This window comes from Ochlerotatus camptorhynchus, unplaced genomic scaffold (genome assembly GCF_037179485.1).
Source record: "Ochlerotatus camptorhynchus isolate MF236.1 unplaced genomic scaffold, CSIRO-AGI_Acam_v1.1 ptg000024l, whole genome shotgun sequence".
In the NCBI taxonomy this organism is placed as follows: Eukaryota; Metazoa; Arthropoda; class Insecta; order Diptera; family Culicidae; genus Ochlerotatus; species Ochlerotatus camptorhynchus.
The window spans coordinates 177,858-194,618 of NW_027040516.1; positions in this window are offsets into that span (position 1 = coordinate 177,858).

Sequence of the window (16,761 nt, forward strand, 5' to 3'; positions counted from 1 at the left end):
GGCTTCGATCTTCAGAGGAGAAGTTCTATAAACTTCAGGAAAATTCTGCGAACTTCAGGGACGTTTTGTGAGCTTCAGGGGAGTTCAATGTCTTCCTGGTAAGTTCAACGAATTTCAAGAGAGTTCTGTGAACTATAGCAACATTATATGAATTTCAATGATGCTCTGTAAAAAGTTCTTTAAACGTGAGGAAAATTTTGCAAACTTTAGGATGGTCTGTGAACCACAGAGAACATTTCATAACATTAGGAAAGTACTGTGAACTTTAAGAAATATCTGAGACTTTCAGGGAAAAAATGGCAAGCTCAGAGATGTTCAAAGAACTCAGGAACGTTTGAAGAATTTCATCGACGTTCAACGAACTCAAGGAAAAACTTATGAACAGGTATTTGAATTTGAATGTAACTTCTATAAGCTGTCTAATTGGTGGAACAACTCCCACTCCATGTCTTAGAAAACAGATATAATAGAGAGAATTTTACGCTTCACTTTTAAAATGTGATCGAGGGCATGAGCTAATCAATCAATGTTTTTCAATAGAACTTTTGACTGCTTTAATTCCCTTTTGAATCATGTTAAGCTGAATTTGTTTCGATCCGTAACAGTTTTGTATCGTCAATAGTCCATATACGCCTTCATAAACGGTACTTCAATACTTCTCAAAAAACCCAAGATGAACTATTTTAAAACCTTCACAGATTTGATTGTTAGGATCAATACTAACTTCATGTGAAGAAAAAACTGAGGTACATGAAAGTTGCAAAAAAGTGCCTTCAGACATAGCGTGCGGCTGCAACATCTTGTGGTTTCGGCTTATTCAAGGTGCTGCTCACTTTTTCTGGATCTGGTTTCACACCACTTGCTGTAAGTGTACCCAAAGTACTTGACGCTATCCTGGCATAGCTTGATTTGTCCGGATTCAGATTTATGTTTTCCCCGCATTCTTTCCAGAAATACGCGTAGATTTTTGTTATGGTCCAACAATGCATCACCAATGGTGTCACCACACCCAAAAATCATGAAATCATCTATCAACGCTCGTACATTTTTCAATCCCTGTATTACCATAGAGGTAACTCTAAGACCAGAAGGTCCCGAAGAAACGAGCTCATCTTTTTGGCTCAGCTCTGGTACTATCTTCGGTCCTAAGCTAATCGTTGGGCCCCTCGAAACATAAGAAAATCCACGAGCCCCTCATGTTATCTGTCACACTTTCATAACGAATCAAAACAAACATAGTGTAGTACTAGAATTTTAACTACGTTAATCAATTTGCTTGGGACCAATAGGCTAGTCAAGTAGTGAGCCAATTTCAAATCGATAGATTCGTATTGATTGTTGGTTCAATTAATAATGACTGGTATTGAGGATTCAAGGTATAAAGACAAGGTAGACAAATCAATGTGAATATAATGTTAGGTGCGAAGCATACTCTCAAAATTATTATTATTCGGAAATAGATTATATTTTAATCCTTTTTGGATTTATTTCATATACATAGCGCTTAGATTTAAAAGTAATCTATAGAAGATTGAATTTCTATGCTGGGTTATCATAGTTTTTTAGTAAACACTTCACGCGTAAAAAATCAGTTGCTAATTCGTTGTCGTAAACATTCGGAACAAGGAAAAAATATAAGCTTTAGACGAAGAAACCCAAGAATGAGATCGAGTTGGAAAAAAATGGAGGAATATCGAGTCACTCATCAACTGCTGGACCGTTGGAGAGAACGCATTCCTGTATTCCGTGGTTCATTCTAGTCGAGTCGAACGTGTCATGCGTCACTTCCTGTTCTGGACGTTCAGTGACACGCAGCCGGGGGGCTACAAAGTAATTTCTACGTACTAAAACCATAGAGGTAACTCTAAGACTAGAAGGTCCCGAAGAAACGAGCTCAACTTTTTGGCTCAGCTCTGGTACTATCTTCGGTCCCAAGCTAATCGGTTCACCCCTCGAAACATAGGAAAATCCTGTAACCCCTCATTTTATCTGTCAAACTTTCATGGCAAATCAAAAAAAAACATAGTGTAGTACTAGCATTTTGACTAGAATGGGTACGTTAATCGATTTGCTTGGGACCAATAGGCTAGTCAAGTAGTGAGCCAATTTAAAATCGTTAGTTTCCACCGGTTGCTAAAACGTCCACTTCGGACACACACAATTTTGACTAAGAGCCTGTGCGAGCTCAGCAGATCCAATCACATATCAACATTCTCCCAGGAACGGGAAATATTCTGGATCTATTCTGGATGAATTATTTTTATCTAGATCAAAAAATCCTATGGTTTTGACAGTCCGGATCACTGCACATTTAAAGGGTGATACGGTCAAAATTTGGTCAAGGGAAAACGCGTGTAAATCGGTGAAATCGTTTATTTAAAAAATCAAATTAAATTTCTTTTTCAAGTTCAATTAGTATAAAATTCAGGAAAAATATTCAGTTAGGCTTCCGCTTTTCCAAATCCGAATTGCCGGGCCTTACGCTTGACCCCTGCCATCAGATTTTGTACAGCCACCTTGTCCACCTTCTTCGCCGCAGAAAGCCAGTTTGCCTTGAACTGCTGCTCGCCCTTAGCAGTTTTTTTGGTCTTCTTTAGGTTCCGCTTGACAATAGCCCAGTATTTCTCAATTGGGCGGAGCTCTGGCGTGTTGGGAGGGTTCTTGTCCTTGGGAACCACCTGCACGTTGTTGGCGGCGTACCACTCCATGGCCTTTTTACCGTAATGGCAAGATGCCAAATCCGGCCAAAACAGTACGGAACAACCGTGTTTCTTCAGGAAAGGCAGCAGACGTTTATTCAAAAACTCTTTCACGTAAATTTCTTGGTTGACAGTCCCGGAAGCTATGAAAATGCTGCTTTTCAAGCCACAGGTACAGATGGCTTGCCAAACCAGATATTTCTTTGCGAACTTTGACAGTTTCATGTGCTTGAAAACATCTGCTACCTTTCCCCTTCCTTTTGCCGTATAAAACTCCTGTCCCGGAAGCTGCTTGTAGTCGGCTTTGACGTAGGTTTCGTCGTCCATTACCACGCAGTCAAACTTCGTCAGCATCGTCGTGTACAGCCTCCGGGATCGCGCTTTGGCCGTCGTATTTTGTTTATCATCGCGATTTGGAGTCACTACCTTCTTGTAAGTCGATAGTCCGGCTCGTGTTTTGGCTCGATGCACGGTTGTAGACGATACACCCAGCTTATTTGCGGCATCTCGGAGAGAGAGGTTAGGGTTTCGCTTGAAACTACCGGCAACTCTCTTTGTCGTTTCAGCGGCTTCCGGTTTTCGATTTCCCCCGATCCAGACTTCCTGGCTGTCGACAAACGTTCCCCAAACACTTTAATTACATTTGTAACGGTTGATTTGGCAACTTTTAGCGATTTTGCCAACTTTGCGTGCGAGTAGCTCGGATTTTCGCGATGCGCGAGCAAAATTTTGATAGGCTGCTCTTCTTGCTTGGACGGCATTTTGACAACTGAAGAGTGAATTCCAAAATCAAAATAGGAGCAACATTCTACACACACACACCTTCAAAATGAGGGGTGTTCAGGTTTTTTAAATGCAAAATTGAAAGAAATACGTCAAGTTGATATTGACCAAATTTTGACCGTATCACCCTTTAATCGGCCGTTTACGATTTTCGGGCATAAGTCAGAATTAAGTGTCATGTCGGTTTGTCGGTGTCAAACCGACATGAATGATCATACAAATTACGAAGAAATTTCTGATCAAAGCACAAAACTGACACCTGCCGCCATGTTCGCGGCAAATCTTTATCCTAGCCACGAACACGCGTACAAAATGTATGAGTTGGTTCGTGTCTAATCTATTTCGGACAAATTATTTTTTTTATCTAGATAAAACATTTCTATGGTTTTGACAGATGAGTTCACTGCACATTTGAATCGGCCGTTATGGATTCTCGATCAAGAGTAAAGTTTAAGTTTCATGTCGGTTTGTCGGTGATTTAGCGTAGCTTTTAATCTATTTAGATTTAAATATCTTTCGAGTGTACTGAAGGTATGATTATTCTATAACAGTTTAATTGAGATTAGCTGAATGTTCGGTGGGTTTTGTGATTTACAGTTCGAAACTGTAAAAGCAATAACCGTACAAGGAAACCGTGAATAAGTGTGTTAACAAATAATGATTTTAGTTTGATAAATCGCTCCAACATTTTTGTTTTCAATTTTAGGGAAATCTCGGGAATATTGGAAAAACTCCTGAATTTTAATGGACCTTGTATATCCTTAGAGGGTCCAGTCCAGGCTCCAGCCGTACAAGATGTGTTCGTTAGTAGGCCCGGATTTGGCTGAGTTACTCGGTGTTGATCCATGCTTTCCATCAGTTGGATGTCTACTTCACACCAAAACGGCTCGATACATATCAACGTTTTCTGAAGCCTAGAGAAATTCATGCTCAGAGTACTGGACCTGGCAAACCGCTGTCAGTTTGCTAACAACAATCAATGCAACTGAGCTCAATCTTAGTAAATAAACACATTCTCATGAGTATCGTGAACTGAAGATATAGCCATAAAAGGAATACACAAGCTTTTACAATAGATGGTGCATCAAAAGAAGCAAAATCAGAATAATTAACCCATTCGATGATTAACAGAAATTTTTCTTTTCGTCTGTTTCCTCTCGAAAAACGACCCCATGCGAGGAAGGATGGAAAATGCGCTTTCTTCATCAAGCCAAAGTTTGCCATTTCCATCGTCCTCCCTCTTCCGGACTGAAGCAAGAATGCCGCCAAGAATCCTGTCGAAAAATGTAACCTCGTGGCTTCACCTTTGCAAGGGAAGCATGGTGCGGATAACATAACCTCCCCTCACCATCAGCTCGAGCGCAGTCTTTTAAATTTTATATTCATTATGAAAAGTGACAGATAACGGAAGCTCGCGAAAAAAGAGCACCTTCTCCACTGACAAGCGCCGCTCGTGGCGTACACGGCCAATCAGATCAACCCAAATTTGAGTTCAGTTTACTCATAATCGCAAAAAGTGCAGGAACTCAGCGATGAGTAAATTTGCCCCATATTTTCCTGTGGAAAACCTTAAAAATCTGCCGGAAAATGAGGAAAATTGAAGAAAGCTTAACCCAGTCTAGGAGTAGTACTGATAAACTGAGAGAATCCAATCTTTACTTTTCTCATATTCGCGATTTTTTCCTGGCAAAACCTGGACAAACAGGAGGCAAATTCACTAATTGCTGAGTTCCTGCACGTTTTTGCGATTTATGAGTAAACTGAACTCAAATTTGGGTTGATCTGGTTGGCCGTGTAGCACCCAATGTGCAAAGGAATGCGAACAATCAGAACGACACACTTCAGCTTCGCACTGCGCGGTTGGTCGGGGTTGCACAATCAAGCTCACAGGATCTTCGTTCAACATATGTATAGGTTGGTTGGTACCCTACACGTGTGCCATGCGATGAGCCCCGGAGCAGCAGGGTGGGAAAAAGCAAAAAAGAGAAAGATTTCATAATCACTTGGATTATGTGTTAATTTAGGAAAGTTTGCCACTTATATGGAAAAGTTGACGCGGAAATTTCGTCTTCTTATCGTCGCCCTCGCTGGAGGAATTTCCAGATGAGGAGAGTTCCTCGAAAAAGGCAAAGGAAGCGCAGTGAATTAGCGCGCTAACTAGGTGAGGAAGACACATTTAATAAAAGGAATCCTACGCTGCCACTGTTTCCATTATTACCACCGTTGCCATCAGAAAGATGAAGATAGCGACGTCGTCGTCGTTGGCGGATGATCCGCCACTCAGCAGATAAAGGAAAAGGATAAATGTAATGGGCAGGTCATCAAATAAAGGTGTAATTATCATATTATTTTAACGAGAGTTCTTGGTTTCTTCCTATTGCAGATTCGTTGGCTTACGGTGATCAAGGTTAATTGATCTTGACATTTATTCACTGAAGTAGTGCTCGGTGTAATCATATCAATTAGGTGTTATGTACTGCTGATGATAGCACTCACCAGACTTCGATCGTATGGGACTTAGTATTTATAGGCTGGTGGAAAATCGGCTTTAGAATGTACACTATCAATGACAGTAGCTTAGGCTGTGTTCCATTTGGTGAATTTTCACTTAAATTTGACAGATGGAAAATTTTCAAATAAACCTGCAAACAATTTTACATATTGAAGCAATCAAAACAATATATTGTTCCATCCGCAGGAACATCATCTTTCCTATAGCTGAACCTGAATCTTTCCTATAGCTGAAGGAATATAGCCGAGCGGAAACCCTTTCTTCTCTGGCATAAGTAGAATCTCTCTGGTAAGTAGAATTAGATATTTAAGTGCTAAATTATTGAAATAGCATTGAAATAAAATAAAAATCGTAGAACAAACATGATAAAACCGACGAAATTCCTGCATGCTTCAATCGATGGTTGCAAATCAAATCCGAATACAATCCTACCGTATTAAACCAATAACCAGCAACGGATGCCTGTATTGGAATACATTTTACAAGGGGCCCTTTTCTATTTTTATTTGATTTGGTTGGTCACGTCTCCATATCAACATTAATCGATGTGGTATGGCTGTTAACATAACCATGTCCATAACCTCATCATGTTTGTTCAATTTTATTTGAAAACTAGTAATTTTTATTTTAGGATCAACACATATCACAATAGGGTTTTAGGTTTTGTATAAGATTCATTCATTTTAATAGCATATTTACACGAAGTAGCACCAACAATCAATACGAAACTAACGATTTTAAATTGGCTCACCACTTTAGTAGCCTATTGGTCCCAAGCAAACGATTAACGTACCCTATTCTAGTTGAAATTCTATTACTACACTATGTTTGTTTTGATTCGCTATGAAAGTTTGACAGATAACATCAGGGGTGTGTGGATTCATGCAGAACATGCAGGGGTGAGTGAAATAGCTTGGGACTGCTTGGGACCGTTGTTCTGGTACTGAGTGAGCCAAAAATAATAATGATTTTCTTCGGGACCCAGTGGTCTTAGAGTTACCTCTATGGTAGCACTGTAATTTAACAAATTTCCATAAAAATAAAGAAATTTCCAAGGGCTGTCACTAGCTGATCACCGTCGGATAGTGCTTATTCCTGTCACCAGGTGCGCATTAGTTTAAGTTGGATTCGAATTTGACGAACATTTTTTTAGGAAAACAGACTATTTTGGGAAACGGCATTCGTTATGGTTTCTTCCTGAATTGAAATTTTGTTATACAGGGAAATCAGCTTCAATAAAACAATAATTAACTCTTCGACTACCACACCTAAATCACACTTTTCACTATTTTTGTAATATCTTCGGTAAATTTTCATGTATTTTTGATGTTGTTATCTTGTTGGAAAGGGTATTAATTGTCCTTTTTGATGGTTTGATTGAGCATAGCACACAATGACGAGTTTGATAGTTAATCAATCTTTTGGTTTTTCAGTTTTTGTCGAGTCGGTAGACATGTCGTTTCAGCAAGTTGAAGTTGATCGGTTTGTCCTTTTATATGTTTTCCTGAAAGCCTATAAAAGTATCTAATAGAATGCACCATGCACACATTTTTAATTGCCCTACAGAATGAATAATGACCTTCCGAAAATTTTGTTATAATTTGGTAATCCTGATTTTATGAAGCTATGACACCATCAGGGAGCGTGAACAACAAGCTTATGAAAAGATTAGGATGTGACCTATCCAACGGTAATAAAACATTTGAAAACGGATAAATAGCGACTAAGATATATCATTTTGAAAAAATTATCGACTCCATTTTCAGTGTGGTGCCCGAAGAGTTAAGAATTATTTAGAACATACCTTCATCCTTTTCATTTCTGGCATCATCATGCACATGCTGAATCATTTCTTCAGTTTCCTCGATCATTTTATCACAATCAAAAATACTTCCTTCCGTTTCCATATTCCTAAATAAATCCATATTTTCAATTAACCCGAGTGAGAAGCTCTGCAGTTCACTGCCTGTGCAAGCATTAAAAGTCTCCCATACACTTCCGGAACCAAGTTGTAACGATCAGGAATTTATACTAAATTCCTGATCGTTACATTAAACCAGGCGCGGTTTACGAAAATTTGGTTTAAGGCGTTAAACCAAATTTTCGTAATGGTAAACTGTAGTAGGGGAATTTACGTATTCTCGTCAATCTAAGCAGCGTCCGAACTTCTATTAGCGATTTCTCAGCGTCACACACATACATGACAGGTTTGTTTGTTGACATTTATCTGCTGCTTGCTGTTCTACCAATTCCAATCGACAGAATTGATCAAAACGGGTTGAACATGTTTTTACAACGCTCCAAACTTCTCAGGTGAGTGTGACTATTGTCGGCAGTCTCTTTTTCTTCGGCACCCTTTCCATTTGAACTGCGTGTTAACCAGCTGTTCTATTATCGGCAACTCGAAATCAGCCGTATTTTGTAGTATGTATATTTAATTTAAAGAAAAATATGGCATAACAGGATTGCACAGTCGTAAAAATGTAATCAGATTGAAGCTGAAAAGGTAAGGAATCGGCTTAATACATTCAGCGAAGAGTTTTGATGGGAAAATATAGTGAAATTAACGTTTCAATTTCGGTTGCCGAAAACAGTCAATGGGTGCCGAAGCCATAATTTACCCTATCTGTTGAAAAAAAATATACTGATTTATTTCCCTAAAACTATTCTTCAAAAAGAATATTAAAATTATCCGGGTTCCTTATCAATTTTCCCAATACTTAATTCAATTCAAGAATTTCATGAACTATCTATATATACTATTTACAAAATTAAATTTACAAAAACTTAGGTTCACCCAACAAAATATTGAGCTGTTTGACGTTCTTAGAAGGTTGGTGTACCGATACCGACAAAATAACACACCACAAAAATTCCCCAAAACGGCATCACTGCCAAAACCTTCCGGTTTCAACAAAAGCCTAATCTTTTACATCACACCATTGAGAAAAAGAAACTCTGATTCACAATGAACACAACCCCAAACACCCAACAGATACAAATAGAAGAGAACAAACACCAATCCTCATTGTTGGTTAACTGCCTCTCTTCTAAATGTACCGCAAATACTCGACAGTTTCCAAAACAGGTTCATTCAGATTCGAAACAACACCAATCCTTTGCGTTGGTAAAACGTTTCTCTTCTGAACTCACCGCAACTGTTTTGTCTCACAGAGGATCACCAAGCCTGCTACCTGATCTCTAAGCCTCTGTGTGGGACAAAACATATACATAAACCACATAAACTTTAAACCCACGACACATATTAACACGCCGGAGTTATCTCCAGCTTCGCTAATACATGCGTACATAACATAAATTTTCCCAAAACAATCATTCCCACAACGTTTCAAAAATGCCTAGGTTTTTCCCTAGCTCCACCGAAACATTTAATAAATAAAAAAAAGCAACCCAACTCTATCATGACACTCAGAGAGAACTCACTCTCTGTACATTACAACACTCACACTGATACACCCACCCACTCTAAGAAACGTCAAACAGTGAAGGTAAACATTGTGTAGTGCGGAAAGATAGTGAAAATTCTGGTAATTTCCCAATTAAACTGCCGGAAAATGACTTCTGGTAGTGTAACACCGATCGGAAGGTAGATGAGCACTAGTAAGTAGTAATGTTTTATATTTTTACTGTGGTTTAGGACATATATGGAGGAAAAATGGCTGGATGATGGAGGCGACGAAACATCTGGCGTCCCGGACTCTCGCCGTGAAATGGACCGGATTTCCACAGGGCGACCTAAAGTTGAAGACCACCCAATGCCGACCGGAGGATGCTTCTTGGAATAATCGGACAGGAAAGTTGACTTCTAATTAAGGTAAGTGTTTGGACATGGATTAATTCTCTCTTTTTGTTTTTAGGAACAGTCGGACAAGACGAAAGAGAAAAAAATATAAGAAGAGGATGCCAAAACAAAAAAGGAACCAAATTAATTCGTTGTAAATTTATGTAGGGGAATTTACGTATTCTCGGCAACCTAAGCAACAATCATCTTTCTAAAGCCTTTTTCTCTATGGAACGCACACATATGCAGTATTGGTTTGTTTACAATCTTTCGCTGCCAGCTGCTCTAACAATTTCAGTCGAAAGAATTGTCAAAAACTGTTTTGAAACGCTTTTACAAAGCTCCAATCTTCTCTAGTGAGAGAGAGTATTGTCGGTAAACAGTTTTTCTTCGGCAACCGTTCCATTTGAACTGCATGTAAATCTGCTGTTCTATTATCGGCAACTCGAAATCAGCTACAATTTGTAGTGCGTGTGTTTCATTTCAAGAAAACCCTGCTAGATTGCTTTTTCTCAGTGGTAAAAATATAGTCAAATTGAAGCTGAAAGCATAAAGAATCGTTTGCATGCATTCAGCGAAGTGTTTTCGTAAGAAAATCCAGTGAAAATAGTGTTTCAATTTGGGTTGCCGAAAATAGTCTGTCATGCCGAAGCCGTCATTTCCCCTATTATAGAACGAAAATTATATTCTTAATTTTAAGTACTAACCTAGCATTAAGAACTATTGTGAAATACAAACTAACATTATTTACAAATTCTGAAAATTATCCAATTTAGCATATTTACACATTATTTACAAAACTTTTTAAGGTTTATCCTCTTCATCCCTCCCACTTTATGGGCAGTATATTCGATTCTTTTAAGCTGGAATCCGTTCGTGAAATGTTGCTACTGCTCGATTAACTCGGATTTGCTCAACATCGTCTGAAAGACTTCTGAGTCTTATTCTTCGGTCAGCATCTGATACTCCCCGGTATCAGACTCACGATCTACCTTTCCATTCATGGTATTGCTCGTCAACGCCTAGTTGGCTCGGAGTTCTTTGTATTGAGATCATCGTCCGGGAAAACTTCCCGGGCTCTCTCTGAATTCTGGTCGAGGGGATCACCGCAAGCAACGAACGTTTCTTTCTAACGGTTCTATCTTGAAAGAACCAGTAAACTCTCTTCAGCACATCTTGTAAAGCTCATCTTGGACTGCCGTAACAGACCAAGGATGTCCCTAGTAAGTAAAAGGTTTTGTAGGGCAAAGCTTTACAAGGAAAGCATGTATTTTTTAACCGTGAAGTCTCTCAACGGTATAATTGTTACTCTTAGGTGCCACCTAAGAGCTTCATAGCTGGAGAAACTTCACCACATTCAAATAAAATTTCCATTGCAACCTAGCTTTCGCTGGTGCATGGTTACTGTCCCGGTGACTAGACAGCTACATAGCTAGAACATCGTACAATTTATGAAGAGCTTGGCTTGGTAAGCTTCTTCAGAAACTTACAATGGAAAATGCCAAGTCTTTTTCCATCCAAACCCTCCAAATCGTAGCAATGACTGCCCACTACCCTTTTGACGACTTCCTTTTTAATTCTCCGATCTTGGAGCAAATATGATCATACTCGTGATCAATGGTATATGGAGAGTAATAATCTTTAGCATCTCTCAAGAACAAGTTCCTCAACAAACGGTACTTCGTCTCAACGTCATTTTCAGTTTCATCAATTCTTCCTCGTATCCTAAGCTCATAATCTATCTCCTCATTGGTCAAATGATCCGTATGAGGAAATTTAGAAGCCATGACAACAACAACAAAATTATTTAATCTAACAAATTGTAATAAAAATTATAAAAAAGAGAAACAATAAATAACTTTATGGAAGCTATCTAAATTATATTCTAATTCTTTTATACACAATTTCCCAAAAAGGCTCTACAATCAATTTAATGTTACTTCAACTCAATATTACACAACTTTCTATAAATTCACTAAACTTCAATAACACTCAAAGATTCTCCTCAAAACCAAACATTTCGGAAGAAATTCATAAATCTATCAATACGTGAACCTAAAACTATTCATAATTCAAAACCAAATTCCGAAAACCTGCAGTTGGGCGCCAATTTGTAGCCAGCCCGGGCGATCCGTCTCTAAAAACGTGTGGCTTAAGCGCCACTCCACAAGGGAGACCACACGCCCAATGTAAATTTACCCGGTTGAGACTCTCCTAACCCTAAGGGCGAGTCCATTAAATTTCCTAGAAAGGATCTACGGATCAGGCAAGCCGGCTTTCAACCAAACGTCCAAAACGGGAAAACCCTATTATCCCCATGAAACCACAAACACGCTATAGTCACTCAGAGAGTCGGTGTGAGCTCACCCATACCTAAAAACCTCTACAAAAGAGAATTTATCATCATCGGCAGTCTCGTCACTTGCCACTAGACGTCGCCCCGATCTGGAAGTGGACTACTCTCCCGAACATTCAAACTCTCAACATGAGGACGGGACACGAAAACTACGACGGAGAACGCGAAGTGATGTCGAATACATTCAATTAATTAAAGCTAGGGAGATGGTCATTTTACGAAAACATGTATTATTACGGAACTATTCAGGCGGTATATTTAGTGCATAACGGGTGTTCCAACATTACTTATCTTACGTATATTTATTTACATGTTCCAATTAATTTCAGTTTATTTGTATGTGTTCGTTCCTATCTCCTATGTGTGTGCGATTTCTCTCTCCCTAACTAACGTGCTCATGTGCTCTACTGGTTCATGTGTGTGACGTCACTTTATCGGCAACTCAGCTCCAAACGAGTCTGCGCTCCTGGTGACAACGACGTTGGCGTTGAAAAATGTTACGTTTCAAAGGCGAGTCACGAGTTCCGGAAAAGCGTGTCACGGAAACTCGGCGCTACTCGCTCATCAGTCTTAGACTGGCAAAAAATCACTCCGTGGCGCCCTCGCCGGACGCCACACTCCAAAAATAAAAAAAAGGCTTGACTCACCAGATGATGTTGACCTATCGACGGGTTCGACGCACTCTTAAGACCCACGCACATTAGATCCGGATTGGACGCGTTGCGGCAAAGTGACAGCTAAATCTATTGTCTTACTGTCAAATTTACGTCAACGCAACGCAAACGGATCTAATGTGGGTGGCCCTTTAGTGATCGTCGTTGGTGATCCGATGAATGGAGGTGCTTCGCTGACAATGGCGTTTCACACGCCGATGCGATGGCGGTTACTCTGGTAGGTTGACGAACCGGCGGGTGGACCGTGTCCACGTGGAGATCCCCTGAGTCTCCTCGGACCGATTACGTAACGGATCCGTCCGCTTCCGGCCGGTTGGCGGTTGCCGGGAAATTCCGTCCGTTGGGGAGAAGTTGCTGCGTTTGGGCACGGTGAATTGCTGCGAACGATTTAACAACAAGACTACACCAGAACAGTGAGCACAAGCACGAGCACGGACATGGACAGCACATATTGAGCACATCAAAAATTACCTGTATTTCTCTAGCCTTTCTCCTGATCGCACACAATTTTCTACACGCACACTTATTCTACTAGCTAAAGGAACGAACAAAAATCTTTAATTAATTTTAAACACTAGACATCACTTTAAATATCATACTTTAACTAGGAAAAACGACCACGAACAAACGCGCACACTTCAAGAACGTTGGGAAGTCACGGACGAAATTATCGAGACCGTGAATCATCAGATAAAAGAAAGTAAAACTCGGACGAACCGGAAGTCCATCATTTCCCGAAACCCTTCGTCTCCTATCGTGAATCTAAAGACACGAAAGATAACTTGACTCGTTTAATTGTACGACTGTCCCTTTCCTACCTTATCCATAAATTAAATGGACCCGTCTTAGGAAAGATTTCAGCAAAAATGCTTGTGTCTTCCTACTGCCTACCTTAAGGAATTTAATTCAAACAATTTAACCTTATCAAATTATATACAAATTTATACTAAATTCCTGATCGTTACAAAATATGTTTGATTGTCGATTCCGAACCTCCGGACTTCATTTGCATCTATGAGCTTATAATGGAACTCATAATCACTATCATCATTATTGACCGAATATTCTGAATCTGATTCCGAAATCACCGTTAGGAAATCCAAGATCTCTTCAAAATCGTCATCGCTTTCCGGTTCTGAATTACAAATCGCCATGCTTTCTCATACTGAATTTGCTTTTTTGCCTTCGAAAAATTCGGCATTTTTATTTCTGGTTGAAAAGCTTGATAAGCCGCGCCCAGGATACGCAGAAGTCACGCACAAATTGAACACAATTTTTGTATACATTAGTCAGCTGTCAGTGCTACCAAAAGTTAATTTAGTATAGGCCTTTTTAATAGAAACTAAACGATCGATTCAGCCTCTGGCGGTGAATAGGAGAACGTCAAAAAGAGTGTTGTGAGCAGAAATGTTTGCCTTGAGACATAGGAAGCGGAACACTTTTTTACTTTTCCTGATAAATTGATTCATCTGAGATGCTCAAGAACTTAATCTACAGTTGAAAAATTTAATTTTGTAACGTTTTTGCAAAGATCCTGCTGGTGTTCAGGAATATTTTTGTTGAGAAAAATGGAAAATTAGAAAAGAGCCTTAGTGGTTATGATCTTCCGGATTTTTTGTGTGTGAATAGTTAAGGTACAAATCAGTTCAGACCTGTGGAAAATCGTACAATAAGACAATTACCGATAGAAATTGGCAAGATGTTGAATGAAAAATGCTTGAATTTGCGTTTTGAAAAATAGTTATTCTGATGTAAACAAACGGTTTGGTTGACGTTTCTTCTCGAACTCGCGTGGCGCACTCTACGTTGGTGGTGCATTAAAAACATAGAGGTAACTCTAAGACCACTGGGTCCCGAAGAAAATCATTATTATTTTTGGCTCACTCAGTACCAGAACAACGGTCCCAAGCAGTCCCAAGCTATTTCACTCACCCCTGCATATTCTGCATGAATCCACACACCCCTGATGTTATCTGTCAAACTTTCATAGCGAATCAAAACAAACAAAGTGTAGTAATAGAATTTCAACTTAGCTGTATGACAAGGTAAGTGCTTTATGATTTTGTTTATGGTATTTCCACGGTTGCTACTCTGTTATTGCCAGACCAGCTGTAATTGCACAGAGAATCAATAGACGATGCTTGGGACTAGCAATCATCCTCAATGTGTAAAAACTGGTGATCTCGAATTAGGCAATACCAGCATAGAGGTAACTCTAAGACAAGTAGGTCCCGAAGAAACGTGCTCAACTTTTTGGCTCACCTCTGGTACTATCTTCGGTCCCAAGCTTGTCGAATCACCCTTATAAAAATGTTATGGTTAATTTGCTTAATGACGTGTTCTGGGTATCATCCAAACCATTTGTGGAATAGTTCAATCATTTGGGTTATCGTTCGTATATGGTAATTTTTTATTAGGGCACCCCTCGAAACATAGGAAAAATCAATAACCCCTCATTTTATCTGTCAAACTTTCATAGCGAATCAAAACAAACATTGCGTAGTACTAGAATTTTGACTAGAATAGGGTACGTTAATCGTTTGCTTGGGACCAATAGGCTACTAAAGTGGTGGGCCAATTTAAAATCGTTAGTTTCGTATTGATTGTTGATACCAGCGCCAGCCGCGCCTGAACGCAGGTCAAGAAAGGAATGGGCAGGAATGTGTTGACGTGACACTCGCTTTGATGGAAGCCGAGGACTCCTCTGCACTTCCACGAAGAATCACAGGGATGTTGGGTAAGAGGGTTGGGTTTGCAGCAGGGTTTGTTTTGGTAAACGATAAGCTGAATTGATGTCTTAACGATCGTATAAAGCGAAGGAGCTTGGGATTGAACCCACGGTCTTCTGCTCAATAAGCAAAAACGTTTGCTACTAGGCAAACGAGCTCCTTTTTAATCATCGAGTTGCTGTTATTACCATGCAGTCATATTAACAAATAAAACGATTGACGAATCTTGATGTGGATGGGCTTGAGATTAGACTCAGGATGTTCTGCTCAGTAAGCAAAAACGGTTGCTCTAAGGTCACCGAGCCCCTCATATCACATCATACCGTTACTCAAGTTGTTATAACTATTCAAACCCGGCACCGACGACAACGAAAGGTTTAGCAAAATACACGATAAACAAGCGATCCTACCATACATTTTAAATATGAAAGGACCTGGGACCGCGTTTTTCTGCTCAGTAAGCAAGCCACTGCAACCGACGATCTTTCAAATCCGAACACAAAAGGCTACGGAAAAGTATTTAGGCCTTGATTAAATTCCACTATCACGCGACGTTCAATGTTTCGATTTGCTCTTTACGCATTGTTCAGGCAATCATAACAAGCTATGACCGACGTGACGATTGTTTAAAGTAATATGAGTAATATGAGTATTATTGTACAAATTACAGTACATTGTAGAAGTTACCTCATTATTCTGCTGCCCCATAGGTTTTTATTTCTGGATCTTGAGTTGTTTTGGTAATATACTTACTTGCGGCATACTATTTTGGGCGCCCATATAGGCGTGTACTATGTAGGGTAGCTCATCTCTCGTCGTGATGGTGAGATATAGCAGACAAATTAGAGACGAAACATTAGAGAGGAAAAAAAGAGGTATTAGTATTAGTTATATCTAAACAAACAAAACAAAAGAAGAGCAGAACAATAAAAAGAGAATAAAGATAAAATGGAAAACAAAGGAAAAGAAACGTAGGCAGATTATTGAAAAAATATAAAAACAATAGAAAGAAGCATAGATCAATTACTGGGAAAACAGAACTACTTTATAACTAAAAGTGCAATAAATGAGCGTTAGTTTCGGGATCATTTTAGTGTTAGAGTTATGATCGTTTTGATCCGTAGTCAACCCTGCCAGCCTCTCCAACACTAGTTGCAGGCAGTGGTTGTTCAATCATGCGACACGGTAACTACTACTATGTTAGAG